This window comes from Sorex araneus, chromosome 5 (genome assembly GCF_027595985.1).
Source record: "Sorex araneus isolate mSorAra2 chromosome 5, mSorAra2.pri, whole genome shotgun sequence".
Classification (NCBI taxonomy): Eukaryota; Metazoa; Chordata; class Mammalia; order Eulipotyphla; family Soricidae; genus Sorex; species Sorex araneus.
Window position 1 is genome coordinate 209,499,111 of NC_073306.1, and position 20,378 is coordinate 209,519,488.

Genomic DNA, 20,378 nt, shown 5'->3' on the forward strand with positions numbered 1-20,378 from the left:
TCCAGGACGCCCCGTGCCTACCTCTCCCGGGCACCCTCCCCTCCTCACCCGCCCCTGCCCCGGACACCGCGCGGGCCCCCAGCGCCCCTCGACCCGCGCCCGTCCCGTGCGCCAGTCCCGAGACCCCCGTGCCCCCTGCGCCCGGCCCGAGCCCCGCGCGCACCCGGCACCCTGCGGCCCGAGCCCCCCGCGCGCTCCGCGCCCCCCGCGCCAGCCCGGAGCCCCCCGCGCCAGTCCTGAGCCCCCCGCGCCAGTCCCGAGACCCACGCGCCCCCCGCGCCAGTCCCGAGACCCCGCGCACCCCGCGCCCCCCCGGAGTCCCCCGTGCACCCCGCGCCCGTCCCGTGTCAGTCCCTCGCCCACAATCTCCGCGCCCGGGCCCCCCGCGCCCCCCACGCCCCGCGCGCCCCCGGCGCCCCGCGTCCCCGCCACTTACCGGGCTCGGTGCGGGCGGCGGGGCCGGGTGCCGGGTGCGCGCGGGGCCGGCGAGGAGCCCGCGGCCTTTATAGGCGGCGGGAGGAGCCAGCGCGCCCGGCGGACCTCCCAGAGGAAGCGGCGCCGCCGGCGTGACTCGGGCCGCGCGTCTCGGGCGCCGCCGGGCTGGGGGCTCCGGGCTCGGCTGCCCCCCACGGCCGCGCGCCCCGGCCCGCCCGGACCCGCCGTCCCGCTATCGGCGCTCGGGGCCGCGGGCCCCTCCCGGGCGGGGCGCGGCTGCGGCGGCCGATAAGCCCCGGGCTGCACGCGGAGACCCGGCGGACACCGGCCCGACCCCGCGCCCACCCCACGGGCGAGCGAGGGTCCCGGGACGCCGTGTCGGGGAGCTGGGGGCCCCGGGCCGGAGAGGGAGCGATAGAAACCGAGGTCTGGAAATAAGGGGAAGTGGAGGGTGTGACAGCTTTGTTTGGGTTTTTTTGGGGGGGGGCCGAAAAGGGGGGTATCCCATGAGTGATGCCCAGCGCGTGCTCCTGGCGGGGCCGGGGGCCCATAGGAGCTGCTGGGACCCAACCTGGGCGGGCTGCGCGCAAGGCAGGCCCCCTCCCCGCCGTCGGGTCGCGGGCCCAGGTCACACAGCTCCTTGAAGGGGAATATTCCCGGGAGGTCGCAGAGCCTGTGCCCCCTGACCCCCCACCCCGCCCCCGCCTGCACGCCAGGGAAATTGCGCAGACGTTTACCTTGCGCACACCTCACACCTGCTCAACTCCTGATACCCCATGGGACACCCCCAGCGCCCCCCAGCCCTGCCAGGAGTCAGCCCTGAGCACTGCAGAGTGTGCCCTCCAAGCCCATTTTTTTAAAAGGCAAATCCTGTAAACCGTTTTAAGGTTTTTAATGGCTTGTTCACACTCGGGTAGTAAGCATTTCTGGCAATACACCGAGTGTGTGGAAGAGCTGGAAGGTGCGGGTTCAGGATGACACCACAGCCTTCCTCTTAGCAGCTGCTATTTAGAGATTTTCTGGTTTGCATTTGCAAAGGAAAGTTGCAAAAGGTAAGTCCTTGAAGAGGACACAAGGATTACTGTTATCATCCAGTGCAAGTGAGTTTCAGGAAGAAACCTGGGTAGGGAAGCCTAAGAGATAGAGCAACAGGATGCGGAAGCCAAATTGGATCTTGGCTAGGACTAGATGTGAAGTTTCAGGTGTGCTGCCAGAACAAAAAGAATTTTTTTTTTAATTAATTATACCAGTGACTGGAGCGACAGTACAGTGGGGAGGGCGTTTGCCGTGCACGCAGCCCACCTGGGTTCAATCCCCGGCATCCCATATTGTCCCCCAAGCACTGCCAGGAGAACCCCCTGAACAAAATAACAAGCATGGCCCCAGAACAAAATAACCTTCCCCCCACCCCCCTGTGCCATGTTATTACACTACGGAGGAACATCAGTATACATAGATGTGTGTATATGCGCGTGGTGAACCCAGATGAATGCAGACACTTGGGCTTGTCTTCTTGCACTAACTTCTGAATCAGGTCGAAGATACTTAAATCAGGTAAAGACACGTAAACAAGCCTCTCGTCCTTTATGATGAGCTAAGGATGGGGAAAAGTCTTAGGAACAGGCTTTTCATAACCTAGCAAAACTGAAAGCCTCACAGGAATAAAACTATTGATATAGGGAGCGATAGCACAGCAGGTAGGGCATTTGCCTTGCACGCAGCCGACCCGGGTTCGATTCCTCCGTCCCTCTCTCGGAGAGCCTGGCAAGCTACCAAGAAGTATCCCACCCACGTGGAAGAGCCTGGCAATCTCCCCGTGCATATTTGATATGCCAAAAACAGTAACAGCAAGTCTCACAATGGAGACGTTACTGGTGCCCGCTCGAGCAATGGGATGACAGTGATACAGCGCTACCTGGGCCAGAGCAATAGCACAGCAGGTAAGAAGCTCAGCTTGCTCACACCCTGCCCAGGTTTGATCCCCGGCACTCCACAGGGTCCCCTGAGCCCAGCACAGACCCGGGAACAAGCCCTGAGCACAACCAGGTGTAACCCCCAAACAAACAAAAACTATTGCACTCAAAATAAATAAAACTATTAATGTCAACGAAGGTAAAAATAATTACTCAGAGTCTGGAGGGATTTCCCAGAGGGGACTAATAAAAATGGAGAAGACAGGTGGAAAAACAATCATAAACAATGCACAAAAATGTTTGATTGGATGTAGCATCCTGTCATTCTGCAAAATAAATAAATAAAACAAAAGCCATGCATAGGGGCTGGAGAGTACAGTGGGCAGGGCAACTGCATTGCACGCAGCACCCCTGAGCCCTGCAAGGGGTGATCTCGGAGCACGCAGGAGGTAACCGTGAGTACCACCAGGTGTGGCCCCAAAGCAAAATAAAACAAAAGCAGCTGACACTTTTCTAGAGGGTGTCACAAACGTTTTATTCCGCCTTTTTATTATCTTATTTACCATTTCATTCTGTCTTTTGTGTATTATTTCATTTGTGTTCTGGTTGGTTGCTTGGTTTGGGGATTCTTGGTCCACCCCTGGCAGTGCTCAGGGCTCTGCACTCAGGGATCATTCCTCGCAGTACTCAAAGACCATATGGGGAGGGGCTGGAGCGGTAGCACAGCGGGTAGGGCGTTTGCCTTGCACACGGCCGACCCGGGTTCGATTCCCAGCATCCCATAGGGTCCCCTGAGCACCGCCAGGGATAATTCCTGAATGCAGAGCCAGGAGTAACCCCCGTGCAGAGCCAGGTGTGACCCAAAAAGAAAAAAAAAAAAAGACCATATGGGGTGCTGGGAACTGGACCTGGGTTGGCCGCATGCAAGGTAAGTGCCCTCCTCGCTGTCCACCCCGAGACTCCGGCCCTTCATTCATGTTTTGGTTTGGGGGTCACATCGGTGTTGCTTCCAGGCCGCGTGGGAGTCGCTGCCGGCAGTGCTCTGGGAGTGTGGGGGTCCCAAGCCTGGGCCCAGCAGGCAGAGTGCGGCCCCCCGCCCCTTCGCCTTCCATGTTAAGGACTGTTCTAAGATCCACTTACTTTATTTTTATTTTTTATTTATTTTTTTTGCTTTTTGGGTCACACCTGGCGATGCACAGGGGTTACTCCTGGCTCTGCACTCAGGAATTACCCCTGGCCGTGCTCAGGGGACCATATGGGATGCTGGGATTCAAACCCGGGTCGGCCGCATGCAAGGCAAATGCCCTCCCCGCTGTACTATCGCTCCAGCCCAGGATCCACTTACTTTAGATGATGTAGCGTCCAAATGGGAAAGGTGATCTTTCTTCAAATGTAAAAACCAGTCGATAAAATATCTGCCCTGGTTCACCAATAAAACACAAAGATTCCCGGCAGGCTGAGCACAAGCTTTGCATGCAGGAGGCCTGGGTTCAATCCCAGTGCCCTGGATGGCTCCCAGAGCACTGCCAAGGAGCACCTCCTGAGCTATAAGATCCTTGGCACCTCCAGGTATCCCCTCCCCCTGCCCCCCCAATAAAAAAGACAGTAATATGTTGACCTCAAGCCAAAAGTGAGCAGTTATTCCCTCAGCAACAAAAAAAGAGTTGCTCAGACACGAAAGGGCTTATTCACAGCACCCTGTGGGAAATACAACCCGGTGGCTGGACTTGCTTGCAGCCCCGAGGACACAGCGGCACTGGGTGGTGTAGAGGCAGTGGGGGAGCCCCGGGTTCCTCCATGGGGGGCGGGGTGCACCCACATCCTGCAGCAGGAGACACTGAGGGACTCTCTCTCGTGGCCACTTTAATTTTATTTTTTCATGGCCACTTTTTTTTTTCATTTTTGGGTCACACCCGGCGATATACAGGGGTCACTCCCGGCTCTACACTCAGGAATTACCCCTGGCGGTGCTCAAGGGACCCTATGGGATGCTGGGAATCGAACCCGGGTTGACCGCGTGCAAGGCAAATGCCCTCCCCGCTGTGCTATCACTCCAGCCCCTCTTGGCCGCTTTTAGTAGGTGGTTGTATTTAGAGATTCACTTGGGGGAGTCTGGGGGCGGGGTGAGGGCAGAGACAGAGACAGAGATCCACGGAGAGACAGAGATTTGTGCTCTAACAGGATGCTTCCCAGACGGGTGTTATGTAGATTAACAGCCACAAAGGAGAGCCCGGCCTCCCCCGGCCTCCCCCCTGCGCGGGCAGCCAGAGCTGCTAAAGCAAACCTGGGAAGCTCCAGGTACTACTTCCTGATCTCACCCCGATGTCCTCAAACGCCTCACCCGGGGCAAATCCTCTGGCACAATTTCAGATTAAATCCAGCCCTTCCCCAGTGGATTAGTGGTGAAGAACTGAGTCACTCTTATTCTTGAGGGGTGCTGAGTCCTTTTTCCTAGGCCGCTTCCCCCTTGAGCTGTGGGCACCCTAGCGCCCCGGCTGCCAGGGAGGGGCCCGAAGATGACCTTCCTCCTAATTTTAACACGAGCCGCGCCACCCAGTCCAAAGGAAGCAAACCTGCAAAGTCCAAAGTCAGCACCAGTGGGGGGGCCGGGGTTAGCCTCCGTGGCCTCTGCCCTCCTCTCCCTGACCCCACTTCTGCTTTCCTGAGTCACTGCTGGGTGGCTCAGCAACTGCCGCTGGCCCTGCCCAGAAAGGTCCTTCTCAACCTGCCACTTTTTCTTTTCCCACTGGGAAGTTACTCCTGAAGAGATACTTGGTTTTTGTTTGGTTTTTTTTTTTTTGCTTTTGGGGTCACACCTAGAGATGCACGGGGGTTCCTCCTGGCTCACTCCTGGCGGTGCTCAGGGGACCCTATGGGATGCTGGGAATCGAACCCAGGTCAGCCGCGTGCAAGGCAAACACCCTCCCCGCTGTGCTATCGCTCTAGCCCCCTCCTTCACTCTTGTGTGTGTGTTTTTTTTTTTTTTTTTTTGCTTTTTGTGTCAAGGCCAGCGATGCTCAGGGGTTACTCCTGGCAGTGCTCCGGGACCATATGGGTTGCTGGGAATCGAACGCGAGTTGGCTGCATGCCAGGCAGAAGCCCCTCCCCCCCCTCCTATCGCTCTGGAGATAAAATCCCAGAGATAATAATTTTTTTTTCAAATGTACTTTCTTCCCCTCACCCCACTTCTGTCGTTGTTGCCGACGCTGTGGCAGAGGCATGGGATGGGGTCTCAGCGGGGGTCTTCGTGCTGAGGGTCACTCTCCTCTCCGTGGCCGCTCGCCATAGGGAGCACTCCCACACACGCCCCCGGTGGCCACACACATGTTGCCGGGACCCAGCTCCTCGGCGGGGGGCTCAGTGGTGGCCCTTGCTGGGGGCTGCGCACTTCAGCCGTGATGGTTGCCCGGCACGGGGGTAGCCCACGGCTGCAGGCTCCGCGCCCAGGTGGCCGCCCTGCACGACGCATGTCACTGCAGCTGCCACGGGTGTGAATCCCAGCGCTCGGCTCTGTCTTTTACCTCCTCTGCTACGGGCCTCCTGGCAGCTCAGGCCCTGGGAGCCAATTAGAAACAATGTTGCTTTCACTAACTCTCTCGCTCCTTATGAGCCTGTGGCCACATGCTTGCTGGTTTGTATTTCTTTGTATAATTTTTTAACATTTTATTGAATTATTCATTTTTTGGGTCACACCCGGCGATGCACAGGGGTTCGTCCTGGCTCTGCACTCAGGAATTCCCCCTGGCGGTGCTCAGGGATGCTGGGAGTCGAACCCGGGTTGGCCGCGTGCAAGGCCAGTGCCTTCCCTAGTGTGCTATTGCTCCGGCCCCAAGGCCTGTGCTTTAAGACCTCAGGCAGGGGACTCTCAGCTTCACTGGGTCTCTTCTGATCTGGGCAGGGGAGCCAAGGGCTGCGCACGTCGCCGTGCCCAGACGCTGCTCCCGCTGGCTCGGGCACCCCTGCAGAGCTGGCGGCCAACCAGGGCTGCTGCGCGCAAGGCCGAGCCACACCCCGACCTCACCGCCTGCTCCTTAGCTTTAGGCGGAGATGCAGGGAACTTTTGGTTTGTTTCTTTTTTATTATTATTTTTTAATTAATTAATGTTTCAAAATTTCTTCTTTTTTTTGCTTTTTGGGTCACACCCAGCGATGCTCCGGGGTTCCTCCTGGCTTTGCACTCAGGAATTACTCCTGGCAGTGCTTGGGGGACCATATGGGATGCCGGGGATTGAACCCGGGTCGGCCGCGTGCAAGGCAAACACCCTCCCCGCTGTGCTATCGCTCTGGCCCCAAATTTCTTCTTTTTTAAAGAAATATTTTTTAAACCAATATTTTCTGTTTCTTTCTTTTTTGGGTGCATGTGGGGTTTTATTGTTGTTGTTGTTGTGTGTGTGTGTGTTCACTCCACACATGTCCATGCTCAGGGGTTACCCAAGGCTCTGCACACACGGATTATGCGTGGCGGTGCTCAGGGGTCCACGTGGGATGCCGGGGATGGAACCCAGGTCAGGCCTGGTGCTGGTGCCTCCCTCTGTCCCGGGGCGGGGGGGCTCTGTTGCTCTGTTGTATTTCACTGAAGGTCTTTTACCTCCTTTGGTAAATGTATCCCTAATACTTTGATCTTTTTGAATGCAATTATAAACCATATTGATTCCCTCTTTTTTTTTTTTTTGCTTATTATCTGTGGACAGAAGAGCACAAAGTTCTGTGTATTTTGAGATTTCCCAGCCCCTTCACCAGGCTTATTATTTCTAAAAGCTTTTTCAGCCGAGTCTTTAGGATTTTCCACACATGAGTATTACCTGCAGATAATGCCACTTTAGCGTCCTTGGTAGTTGGTTCCCTTTCTCCCCTCTGTGCTTCGTCTTGCTTTGTTTGGCCGCAGAACGTCCTTCTGGCTCAGGGCCAGGGGAGCACTCCTGGACGAGCCCAGGGGCCGCCTGGAGCCCGGGGCAAGGCAGGACCCCACCTGCCCTTCGTTCTCCAGATTCTTTTTATTTCTTGGCTCATCCTGGCACTTTTCTTTTTCATTTAACCAAACAACGTTTTTATTTTTCTCTCACTGCCTAATGAACACGAAGAAAATCAAAATCACCTGAAATCTACCCAGCACCCGCCTTCGGTCCCTTCCCAGAGCACGGTTGGTCCTTTTCTCCCTCCCCCGCCCCCTTGCCCTGCAGGGCTGGGGGTCCTACCCAGCGCCCCCCCACCATGCCAGGCCGACGAACCCCACACCTCTCAGTCACAGCCCAGAGGCACATCTCTGACCCTGCATACTTGGATTGTTCCTTTGTTTGGGGTTTGAGCCACACCCTGCAGGGCTGGGGTGACCCCTGACTCCGCCACTGGCCGCCCTGGGTGCAGAGCTGGGCTCCGGCCCACGGCCCAGGAGAGAGATCTCTGCTGCAGTTTACAGCCCCACCCCCTCGCCCAGCTTCTGTTTTGCTTGGGGACAACACCTGGCAGGACTGTAGGCTACTCCCAGCTGGCCCGTGCTGGGATTGCTCCCAGGCGTGCGCACGCGCGCGCACACACACACACACACACACACACACACACACACACACACACACACACACACACACCACAACAATAGCAACAACAGGCCTGGGGGTGCAGCTCGGGGATGGAGCACTGTCAGACACAGGCCGGGCCTGAAGCCCCAGGCCAGGGTCCTGGTTGTCTGGGGTTCCGGGGGCGACGCGTGCCGTCTCTGGGGCACTGCGGGCAGGGCTGGGCGGGCACCGGCAGGCGAGACCCCGTGTGAGCGCCACAGCGGAGCGTGTGTGGCCCTGGCTCTGGGAAAGCAGGGGGAGGGGGAGGGGCGCGGAAGTGACCCTGCCCTGAGGAGGCTCTTTCTGATCTCCTTGGTCACACCTGGGGGTGCTCAGGACTCGCTCCAGCCTCCGGAGCAGCTGACGGGCTCGGGCACCGCGTGGGGGACCAGGGATGGAACGTGGATCGGCCGGGTGCCAGGCAAGCGCCCTCCCCGCTACACTAGCTCTCCAGCCCCCGCCCCACACCCAGTAACTGTATTACTGTCGCTGTCATCCCGTTATTCATCGAATTGCTCGAGCGGGCGCCGGTAACGTCTCCATTCGTCCCTGGCGAGGGCCAGAGTAGCCCGAAGGCGTACTGGAAGCTCTTTCAGGGTCATGGGAATGAGGACCGTCCTTGTTACTGATTTTGGCATATTGCGTACGCCACGGGGAGCTTGCCAGGCTCTGCCATGTGGGTGGGACACTCTCGGGAGCTTGCCGGGCTCTCCTCTTTTTTCTGCAATTACTTCCCAGAAATAAATATTTCTGGAATTATTTCCCAGAAATTCCATTGCCATGGGGGCCCTTCCCTACCTACCTGCATGCCTCAGATTGTTGACCTGGGGACATAAGAAGATCCTAGTTTTGCCATCTGAACCGTCAAAGATGCGTTAGATGATCATAATAAACTTGGTACGAAATATATTTTCGTACAGTTTGGCTTTTTAAAGATGTATGTGACATTGGCCGTGGAAACTGAACTCATAGCATGGAATTAAAAGGTATGGGTGTCTAGCCTCAGTGCTCAGTGACTAATTCTTTTTTGCTTGTTTGTTTTGCTTTTTGGGCCACACCTGGTGATGCACAGGGGTTGCTCCTGGCTCTGCACTCAGGAATTACTCCTGGAAGTGCTCGGGGGAACATATGGGATGCTGGGAATCGAACTTGGGCCAGCCACATGCCAGGCAAACGCCCTACCCGCTTTGCTGTCACTCCAGCCCTCTAATTCTTTCTTATTTTCTTTCTTCAAGCTATTGCTTAATCCAGATGAACATAAATTCACTTGCCAACCACCTTCACGTCAGATTATCTCTGTTTATGAGTTGGGGGCGGGAAGGTGAGATACAGGGGAGACGCTATTCCGGGTGGGAAGGTGAGATACAGGGGAGATGCTATTCTAACCACATACCGTGTCATTAGCTACAGGCTAAAGGGGATTTTCAATCAGAATTTCACATTCTCTGAAAGTAGAGGAAAATACAGATGTCTGTGGATCTTGATGCGTCTGTATTTACACATTTGTTTGTTTGTTTGTTTGTTTGTTTTTAATTCTGTATTGGGGCCAGAATGATAGAGGGCATTTGCCTTGCAGGTGGCCAACCTGGGTTCAATTCCTAGCATCCCATATGGTCCCCTGAGCACCGCCAGGAGTTATAGTAACCCCTGAGCAATGCTGGGTGTGATCAAAAAAGAAAAAAAAAATCTGTATTTTGGGCTTTGGGTCACAGTCAACTGTGCTCACCCAATAACATATTTTGGAAATTATAATTTAGAGATTATTATTTCTAAATTAAGAGATTTTTGTTTTTGCCTTTTGGGTCACACCCGGCAATGCACAGGGGTTACTCCTGGCTCTGCACTCAAGAATTACTCCTGGCGGTGCTCAGGGGACTATATGGGATGCTGGGAATCGAACCCGGGTCAGCTGCGTGCAAGGCAAACGCCCTCCCCACTGTGCTATCACTCCAGCCCCAATTAAGAGATTTCTAAATCAAGAGATTGCGGAGCCCCTGAAATAGCAAGTACAAAAAATCTTTGGAGAAGAGAAACTGAGGCACCGCCCAGATGCAGAACTCCAAGGCCCCACCCAATCAAGGAGGGTGTCCTGGGCAGGAGAAGCTGGGAAGAGTGGGTGGGATCGCGGCGCCAAGACGCAGGGGGTGAGACTGCGAGACCACCAACAGGGCGAGGGCTCCCTGGGACGCGCCTGGACGGGCGTCTCCGTATGCCGAGGACGCCAGGAAAGCATTTTCATACACACACTTCCCTCCCACATACACTGGGGGGACGGTGTGAAAGCCCCCCAGAGGCTCCTCGGGGCTCGCTCTTCAGGCCGCGCCCTCCCCAAGCCCCCTCGGCCCGCCTGCTTCCTCCCACACTGGAGAAGCCCGCGTTCTCTCTGGAACACGCACTCCCATCCTTCCTCTCCTCACGACTCTTCTTTTTTGCTTTTGGGGTCACACCTGGCGATGCACAGGGGTCACTCCTGGCTCTGCACTCAGGGGTCACTCCTGGTGGTGCTCAAGGGACCGACGGGGATGCCGGGGATTGAACCCGGGTCAACTGTGTGCAAGGCAAGCACCCTCCCCGCTGGACTATGGCTCCAGCCCCAGGACGCTGGACATTCCTCAGCTCTTACTCCAAGTGGCGGACTTCTCAGGGCCATCTCTCCCCGGCTGGTCAGGCACAGCTCACCGCTGGGTCCTAACACCCACGTTTCCCAAGGTCACCCCTAGGTCATCCCGAGGGAGAGCAAAGGAAGCGCTTCCAAGCAAGCGCCGGGACGAAGAGGCCAGATGCAGGCCCATCCCCCCAGGCTCCGATCACAGCCCACGGCTCTTGGGGGTGACTCTCTGGGGACCGAAGCCTGGGCCGGGCTGTGGCGTGGAAGAGGGAAGATGCTTTTCCCCAAGCTTCCACACGGAAGGAGGAGGGGAGAAAGGCGGCTCACCATGGGCTACTCTGGGGTTCAAAGGAGACATTTATTTGGTTTAAGTAAGAAAAGCCAGAACGGCACATGTCAAAGATGCTGGGAACGGGGGCGGGAGCGATAGTACAGCGGGGAGGGCGTTTGCCTCGCACACAGCTGACCCGGGTTCGATTCCCAGCATCCCATATGGTCCCCTGAGCACCGCCAGGGGTGATTCCTGAGTGCATGAGCCAGGAGTGACCCCTGTGCATCGCTGGGTGTGACCCAAAAAGAAAAAAAAAATGCTGGGAACGATCTCTGAGGGCAGGAGGCGGTGAGAAAGAACGCCTGCCTTGCCTCGCTGCCGGAGGCAGTGCTGCCGGCCCCACGCCAACGGAAAACGGCACGGAAAGGTCTCCAGAAGGTAGGAACTGAGCTGCCACGTGACCCGGGAACTCCACTCCGGGGACTGGGTCCCCCGGACATTACAACACGTGTTCACAAGATGAGTACACGCTCACCACTGTTTACTGCAGCACTCGGTACACTAGCGAACAACAGGTGAGTGGGTCACGAAGGTGAGGGAGACAGATGCCGTGGAATACTATACAGCTGTGAAGCATAAAAGCATGCAGTTCACAGCCACCTGCATGGAGCTGGGAGGTCATGTTAAGAGAAGCACTTCAGACGAAGACAAGACAAATGCGGATCATCTCACTTGCCTGTGGAATACAGACTAGCCTGGTTGATGGAATGCACGGTATTAAAGTGGGGGATCCACGCAATCACAGGAAGAAGGACAAAGAGGGAAAGAAATTAAAGTGTGTTGTAAGAAGTGGGCTGGAGCGATAGCACAGTTGCTAGGACGTTTGCCTTACACGAGGCCGACCTGGGTTCGATTCCTCCGTCCCTCTCGGAGAGCCCGGCAAGCTACCGAGAGTATCCTGCCCGCAGAGCAGAGCCTGGCAAGCTGCCTGTGGCGTATTCGATATGCCAAAAACAGTAACAACAAATCTCACAATGGAGACGTTACTGGTGCCCGCTCAAGCAAATCCGTGAACAATGGATGACAGCGCTACAGGGTAAGTGGAGGGAAGTTGGGGCCTAAGGCCCACGGGTGGTGCAGGGGTCTGGCGAATCTCTGTGTCACAGAGCCAGGGGTATTGAAAGCACGGGCTCTAAGCCACGCCCACCCACGTAAGACAGGCATCTCTGGAGGCCGGCTGGGCGGGAGGGAACCACGTGGAGGGAAGGTGGCCCTGGGCGTGGGGTAGGTGCTGGGACACTGGACACCTGGAACCCAGCCAGGGGTCACTGTGTAAATGACGGCACTTTAGTAATAAATGAATCAGAGACTGGAGTCAGGATGAATGGGGCCAGGGGTTAACCAGGGGCACGGCCTGGGCCATTGAGCACCACCAGAGTGACCCCCGAGCAGTGAGCACACGGGCTGTGACCCCAAAACACACCCACAAAGAGCCCGTGTGCGTACACACCCACAAAGAGCCTGTGTGTACACACGTTTGTGTTTCTGTGTGTGCATGTGTGTGCGCGCATGCATGTGTGTGTGCACGTGCGTGCATGTTTGTGCGTGTGCACGCGCACGCCAAGAGGCTCCATCACAGAGAAGAAAACACGGCTGAGGGCATCGCGGTCCTCTCGGGGGAGAGTGGGACGCAGAGGAGGCCCTGACCGAGACGGCGCAGCGGGGAGGGCGTTTGCAAGCTGACCAGCACCCCGTGCCGTCCGCGAGCCCCACCAGGAGAGACCCTCGAATGCAGTAAGCCCTGAGCAACGCTGGGTACGGCCCAGAAACAGAGAAAGGGAAACTGAGCCAGTCAGCCGAGGGAAGACGAGGAAACAGCCTCTGACGCGTGGCCGGGAGAGGGGGAGCCGGGCGCACTGGGCTCCTGGCTGGTCTTTTTCTCCGACGCTGCTGGACCTTGACATCTTGCAGGTCCCCCTGAGAGCGGAGTGGACGGGGAGGGCACTGTGCTCGTGAAACACGTCCGAAGGACGAACTCCAGATGGCCTCACTCCTCTGTGGTGCAGAGACCCGGGTCCCGACTTCCCAAAGCCAGACGGCCCGCAGTGAGGGGCAGGAGGAAGAGGCCACTGGAAGTGACCACGGACATTGGCGGAGGGTCCTGGGCATGTGGGCGGGGCGGAGGCGCTGTGATTGGACTCAGAGCCACAGAGACCAACACTCCCCCTGACCGCTGATGGTGCGGGAAAGGCTGCGGGTGTCTCGGAGACGAGGCCTGAGAAAGTGATGGATACCAGAACAGAGAACTATTGTTTTTGCTTTTTGGGTCACACCCAGTGATGCACAGGGGTTACTTCTGGCTCTGCACTCAGGAATCACCCCTGGCGGTGCTCAGGGGACTATATGGGATGCTGGGAATCGAACCTGGGTCAGCTGCGTGCAAGGCAGACGCCCTCCCCGCTGTGCTCTTGCTCCAGCCCCAAACTATTCATTTCTTGGGACTGCGGCTAACCAGCACTGCGGGTCCCTAACGGAACAGCTCGACGGCCTTAATCTCAGTAGAACGGGGGCCGGAGCGAGTCCCAGCATCCCATAGGGTCCCCTGAGCACCTCCAGGAGTAATTCCTGAGTGTAGAGCCAGGATTAACCCCTGAGCATCGAGGGTGGGACCCAAAAAGTAAAAAAAAAAATCAAAAGCAAAAAAAAAGAATCTGAGCAGAATAAAGCTGCAGTCCGGCCTGAGACAGTCAGAGACGTGTGAGCCGCCCCCTGCTGGCCCGTCCCCTGCTGCACCACATGCCCTGCCCAGCCCCTCTCTCCCCAGACCCCTTTTTCTCAGTCACCCCCACCTCCCTTTCTCGGTTCCTAGCTTGTCCCGGGCCCTGGAAGCGTTTGGGGAAGACACGGGGCTGCACTGCCCGAGAGCCCTTCTGAGGCGCTTCCCCGGCCTAAGCCTCCGGAGACAAAATCGGCCTCAAGTCCCTGCCCGGGAAAGCATCACGGCTGGGGGCCACGGCGGGGCCAGGCCGGGGGGCAGCGGTCCCCGTGCCAGGCCGCTTGCCCGCAGAAACGCAAACCCAGGCACGGCCACAGACGTTCCCCCACGGTTTGCTGGAAGTCTGGTTCCCCCGCAGGCCCCTCTGCTGCCTCTGCTTTCCCGTGAGAAACGGGCCTGAGTCTCGCCTTCCCCTCCCCGCGACCTCTGGGCCCGGCTCCTCCCTCTCCTCCCCCTGCGTCTGAGCCACAGACACTTTCCCGCCCGCTCGGGGGAGAGGGAGAGATGCACGGTAACTGCGAAGATCTCTCAAATTAGAAGCTCTTTTTGTTTGTTTGTTTGTTTGTTTTTGGGTCACACCCGGCGATGCTCAGGGGTTGCTCCTGGCTCTGCTCTCAGGAGTCACTCCTGGCAGTGCTCGGGGGACCCTATGGGATGCTGGGACAAACCCAGGTCGGCCGCGTGCAGGGCAAACGCCCTCCCCGCTATTCTAGAAGGGTCCTGACACCAAAGCCACCACTGCCCGGTCACGGCTTTCCTGCCCCCCAGCCACGGAGAGGGCAGGAGAGAGGCTGGGCGGGAGCTCAGGGCCCGGGTTCAAGCCCCAGCACCGCACAGGGGCCCCCAAACACGACCAAGAGTGACTGACCAGCGCAGAGCCCGGGGTAAGTGCTGACCCCACTGGGCGTGCCCCCGACCCCTCCCCCACTAAGAAAAAATTCCAGGCGCGTTTTATTGGGTGGTAAGGCAGTAAAGCCTGGACCGAGGGGGCGAGTGGGTGGGTGAGTAACGCACAGAAAGTGCAGCCTCGGCAGGGAACACTGGGGTCACCGCACGGGGTGGGGGCCGCCGGCAGGACCCTGGCACTCAGACTGGCCGTGCCGAGGCCCCCCGGGTCATGCACGCGGAGGCAGGTGAAGGCCCCTCACTCCGGGACAGAGGAGCCCACCTCGGTCTGACGCAACCCTGGGCTGGTTATCTTGCGGGAGAGCCAGGAATCCAGGCGAGCGGGTGGGCCGGGCCTGCCGGAGGCGCTGGAGGGGGGGGTGGGGCCAGCTCAAAGCCAGGAACAGCTGGGCCTTATCTGAGGCGAGATGGGAGACTCTCCCCCAAGGTCAGCGGCCGGCGAGTCCATCCCTGCAGAGAGGGCCCCACGGCTCCTCCCGGGCTGCCCCCTGTCCACAGCAGCTCCCCTGGCCGGGGCGGGCCTTCCGCACGGCCTGCGGGGTGGAATCAGGCCGCGGGACACTTGCACCAGCTCTCGGTTGCCTACCCCGTGCGGGCCATCTGCCCACTGACTTGGGGCTTTTCATTCCGAGTGCAGAGTTCCTCGGAGCCGCAGCTGGATGGCAGTGTGGTCAGATGACCGGTGGCCGCATGGGTGGGCGCGTGGGGGCCGCCGGGGGCGGGGGACGAGCTGTTAAAGCCGGACAGCCCTGGGGCTGGAGCTGTAGTTCTGACGGGAGGGCACCTGTCCCACTGGCCGCCGACCGTGTTCAACCCCCTGGCTGAGTGCGGGGTCCCAGGTTTGATCCCCAGCTCGAGAATCCCCCGCACACAAGAACAGAGAAAGAGAGAGAGTGAGCAAGAAAGAGAGACAGAGACACAGAGACAGAGATTAAGAGAGAGACAGAGAGATTAAGAGAGAGAGACAAATTAAGAGAGAGACAGAGGCAGAGAGATTAAAAGAGAGACAGACAGAGAGATTAAGAGAGAGAGACAGATTAAGAGAGACAGAGACAGAGATTAAGAGAGAGACAGACAGAGAGAGTAAGAGAGAAAGAGACAGAGATTAAGAGAGAGAGACAGAGGCAGAGAGATTGAGAGAGAGACAGAGATTAAGAGAGAGAGACAGAGATGAAGAGAGAGAGACAGAGATGAAGAGAGAGACAGAGGCAGAGAGATTGAGAGAGACAGAGAGATTAAGAGACAGACAGAGAGATTAAGAGAGAGACAGAGATTAAGAGAGAGACAGAGATTAAGAGAGAGACAGACAGAGAGATTAAGAGAGAGACAGAGATTGAGAGGCAGAGGCAGAGACTAAGAGAGAGACAGACAGAGAGATTAAGAGAGAGACAGACAGAGAGATTAAGAGAGAGACAGAGATTAAGAGAGAGACAGACAGAGAGATTAAGAGAGAGACAGAGATTAAGAGAGAGAGACAGAGATTAAGAGAGCAAGATCAGTGCCCGCAGCCGGGCGGGGCATGTGTGCTGAGTGCCCAGATGTGGGTGGCCTGACCTGGCCCATGCCATTCTCACGCCACGGCAGATAAGAGCCCAGTGGGAAGCATTCCCTGGGTCACTCCCGCGGGCCCACTGGCAGGCCGGGTCATCAGGACTTAGTGCTGCAGGGCTGGGAGTGCTCAGCCCAAGGACCTGGGTCGGATCCCTCCCAGGTCCTGCCCGACCCGCCAGGCCCCACTGGGCGGGTGTGAGGGGGGTCCCTATTCCAGGGGAGGCCTCCAAGCCCACCGTGGGGCCAGGCAGACGGGCCGAGAGACAGGCGGCGGCCGGAGTGCCCACCTCATCGTTCCCTCCCGTCCCGGTGTGCTCTGGGGTCCTGCCTGCGGTGCTCAGTGGACAGACGGCTCGCACGGGGTAGGTAACTGAGAGCTGGTGCAAGTGTCCAGCGGCCTGATTCCATCCCCCTGGCTCTGTGCTCCGGGGCCATGCCTGAGGGGCTCGGGGGCTCCTTTGGCCGCTGGGACCGCACTGGGTCAGCCACGTGCCAGGGACCCTGAGCCCCGGCCACTCTCTGGCCCTCACCTCGCAATCTGATTACCGGCGGAGGAGGGGTGAGGAGATAATTTATCTCTGAGAAAAACAGGCGATAGGTTAATGACTGGGAGTGTTTCGGATATCCATGAGCCGGGTTTGCGGGGGGGGGGGGGTGGTTATTCAAACCCGAGGGTGCTCACTTGGGGGGCTCCCAGCTCTGCAGGCAGATGGCGGGCGGCTCTTCAGAGCAAGCTCAGCCTGGGCACCAGCCTCTGCCTTAGCCCCTGGCCCTGCCGGTAAGGCCTTCGAGCAGAACTTTTCTGGAACATACACAAGAGCAGAGCTGCCATCACTCTGACGGGGATTTACAGAGCGAACACTCCTAATTTACGGCCAGCGCCCCCAAGGCCGGCCCGCTCCAGCCTCGCCGTCACTCCGTCCACGGGTGGCCACACGCGTGCAGCTGCAGACGAGCCAGTTACCCCTGGGCCGGCTCCTTGCAGCCGACACTGCTCCTGTGACTTGGCCCATGCCCATCCCTGCGTTCCCGGGGAGGCCTCCAAGCCCACGTGTTCTCAGGCCATAAAGGCGATAGGGGCTCAATCGCGCTCATCTCTGTGTGCGGCTTCGTGGGGTAAAAACTGCAGCGAAGCGTTTGGCTACTGGGGGGGCCTTGGGGCTGCCCCAGTTCTGAAGGAAGAAGAATCTCACTGGCCCGCTGGTCTTCACCCCGGGTCTCACGGTCACGCCCTCCGCTCCGCGTGCTCACGCTCGGGACAGATGGAAGACGCAAAGGAGATCACGGTTGTCGCAAGCTGGCAAGCACTTGTTCCCGTAGAAGCCAGCTGCCCCCCACGTTGCCCCGAGGTGAGACCCCAGTCTGGCACAGAGGAAAAGCAATAACACGGCAAGAAAGGGTCAGAGGGGCTGGAGTGATAGCACAGCGGGGAGGGCGTTTGCCTTGCAGGTGGCCAACCCGGGTTCGATTCCCAGCATCCCATATGGTCCCCTGAGCACCGCCAGGAGTAATTCCTGAGTGCAAAGCCAGGAGTGACCCCTGTGCATCGCCGGGTGTGACCCAAAAAGCCAAAAAAAAAAAAAAAGGGTCAGAGATGCTCAGCAGCTAAACTGACCAGCACCGTGGACGCTGTCTGGGGCTGTTTGCAGACTCCGGCTGCTGTGGGTATTGCTGCGAGGAACACAGGGGGCAGAGGGGGGCTTAGAGGACGTACTGAGAAGTGGCTGTGTTGGGTCAGATGGGAGCGCGACTCCTAGATATCTTAGGAATGTCCATACTGTTTCCCAGACAGGCTGGACCCGTCGGCATTCCCACCAGCAGTGGGCAAGAGGCCTCTCTCCCCGCACTCACACCAGGACGGGTTGCTCCTGTCCTTTCGGAGGTGTGCAGCCTCTGTGGCGTGGGGTGGTGTCTCACTGCTGTTTGGATCTGCATCTCCCTGAGGATTCGTGATGTCGAGCATTTCTTCCGGTGCCTTTGGCCATTTTTCTTCTTTCTCTACCAGTGCCTTGTGTATCTTTGATATTAGCCCCTTATGAGATGTGTGTTGGGTAAGTAATTTTCCCCATTCTGTGGGCTAGTTTTGTATTCTGGCCACCATTTTCTTTGAGGTGCAGAAGCTTCTTAATTTAATGTATTCCCATTTGGTTTGTTTGTTTGTTTGTTTGTTTTTCTTTTTGGGTCACACCTGGCAATGCTCAGGGGTTCCTCCTGGCTCTGCACTCAGGAATTACTCCTGGTGGTGCTCAGGGGACCATATGGGATGCTGGGACTCGAACCCGGGTTGGTCGTGTGCAAGGCAAGCGCCTGACCCACCGTGCTATCGCTCCAGCCCCCAAACATAGTCCCATTTGTTCCTCTTTGCTTCTCCTGGCTTGGTCAGGGGTGTCTGACGCCTGAAGATGCTGTTGGCTTCAATGCCCTGGAGGGTTCTGCCGATGTTTCTCTCTATGGATTGTCCTGGGGGGTCAAGGGTGGGATCATTACGTCTCTCGGGTGATGGATGCTGGGCCCAGGTGACATCTGAATTCAACATGTATATAAACGCCAAACTTTCCAGGGCGGGACACTGGCAGCTGGAAAGGAGGACAGTGGGGAGGACGCTGGTCTTGCACGCGGCCGACCAGGCTCAATGCCCAGTACTGCACAGGTCCCCTGTGGCCCCTAAGAGTCATCCCTGAGCACAGAGCCAGGAGTAGCCCCCGAGCACCATGGGTGTGGGTGCCTCCCGGTAGAAATAACTTCCTGGGTGCCCTTAAGCACCTAGGCGGAGGCACTATGTCTTCCTCCCAGCACCCAAGCCTCAGGCCCACAAACACAGCTGCCTCAATACCCCTGGGAGGGCCCCGTGGGAAGAAAACAAACACATACCTCCATGGCGAGGGTGACAGAAGCCACTGGGTGTGACGGGGGCGGTGACATGGTTTTGTAATGGAGCGAGTGCTGCGAACTGTGCACGAGGTGGGTCGAATCCTCCAGAAGGGGCGAGTCCCGGGCAGGCCGAGGCTTCGGAGCTGGGGCAGGCGAGGGCAGGGATGGACCGCGGGGCCAGCACCTGCTCCCAGGCCCTGCTCCCACGGGCCCTGTCACCTTTGCTCTCCCACGCCCCCTGGCTTTCCTGCATGCAACTACAATCAAACGCTGCCGCTCGTTTTTCACGGAGCCGTTCTTTGGCGAAGAGAGTTTTGCTCACCTCATTAAGGGCTCGAGTGTGAGCTTGGGGTGCTTCGGACTCGACCGTCCTCCTGCGCTGTGGAGTCGGCCCACACAGTGGTGGGCACTTACGTCTCAAGCATAAGGGTATTTTCTTTAATTGGTGTGTGTGTGTGTGTGTGTGTGTGTGTGTTATTTATGTGCACGTGCGTGTTTTGGTCCATACCCAGCAGTGCTGGGTACTCCCGGCTCTGTGCTTGGGAATCACTCCTGGTGGTGTTCAGGGGGACCATGATGGGATGCCAGGGATCAAACCTGGGCTGGAAGCAAGTGACCTGCCCGCTGGACTTTCTCTCCGGTCCCCAGATAGTTATTTTCAGCCCCCAAATGCTCCCCACCACTGCATGCTCTGCCTGGAGTGACTGTGCGCTAGGCCTTCACTAGTGTGCGATGAACAGCCAACGGGAGGGGAAGACTGTCCCGACGTCCAAACCACAGGAACGGTTTTGAGGGCAGGAAAGATATGAAAATGCTACAATAAAAATGGTTACTGGGGCTGGAGCGATAGCACAGCGGGGAGGGCATTTGCCTTGCACGCGGCCGACCCGGGTTCAAATCCCAGCATCCCATATGGTCCCCCGAGCACCGCCAGGAGTAATTCCTGAGTGCATGAGCCAGGAGTGACCCCTGTGCATAGCTGGGTGTGACCCAAAAAAGAAAAAAAAAATGGTTACTTAGGGGCTGGAGCGATAGCACAGCGGGGAGGGTGTTTGCCTTGCATGCGGCTGACCCAGGTTCGATTCCCAGCATCCCATATGGTCCCCTGAGCACTGCCAGGGGTAATTCCTGAGTGCATGAGCCAGGAGTAACCCCTGTGCATCACCAGATGTGACCCACAAAAGAAAAAAAAATACTAACAGTTGCTTAGGTGGGTTCCCTCACCGCAGAATAGACATAATGCATGTACCTGTAGACCTGTGGACCGGCAGTATCTCAGAGGCCCGGGAGTAACCCAGGAACAGAAGTGGGGAGTCTCCTGGTGCCAAGCCCTGGCGGCCCTGACTGCCAGCGCCGAGAGCTGGAGCCTCTTGGGAGTGAGAACTATTCTAAATTTAGAGTACCCGGTGGCAGGTGACCTTTCCAAAGTCACGTCCCAGGAAGAGCCCGCTATTCAGAGAGTGCACGGGCTGAGGCGCAGACACTCACTCTGG

At 57.8% G+C, this 20,378-nt stretch overlaps 1 protein-coding gene across 3 annotated transcripts in view; it reads right to left on the reverse strand.

The window, feature by feature from the left end:
* Positions 1 to 20,378, reverse strand: part of ABCG2 (ATP binding cassette subfamily G member 2 (Junior blood group)) — a 124,387-nt gene that overhangs the window by 55,256 nt on the left and 48,753 nt on the right. The window contains exon 1 of one of the 3 annotated variants that reach the window (XM_055140299.1): positions 437 to 576. The exons of the other annotated variants lie outside the window; for them this stretch is intronic. The gene's annotated coding sequence lies outside the window, so the exon portion shown is untranslated. Of the gene's footprint in view, positions 1 to 436; positions 577 to 20,378 lie in introns of those variants that run through there. 3 annotated transcript variants of the gene reach the window in all.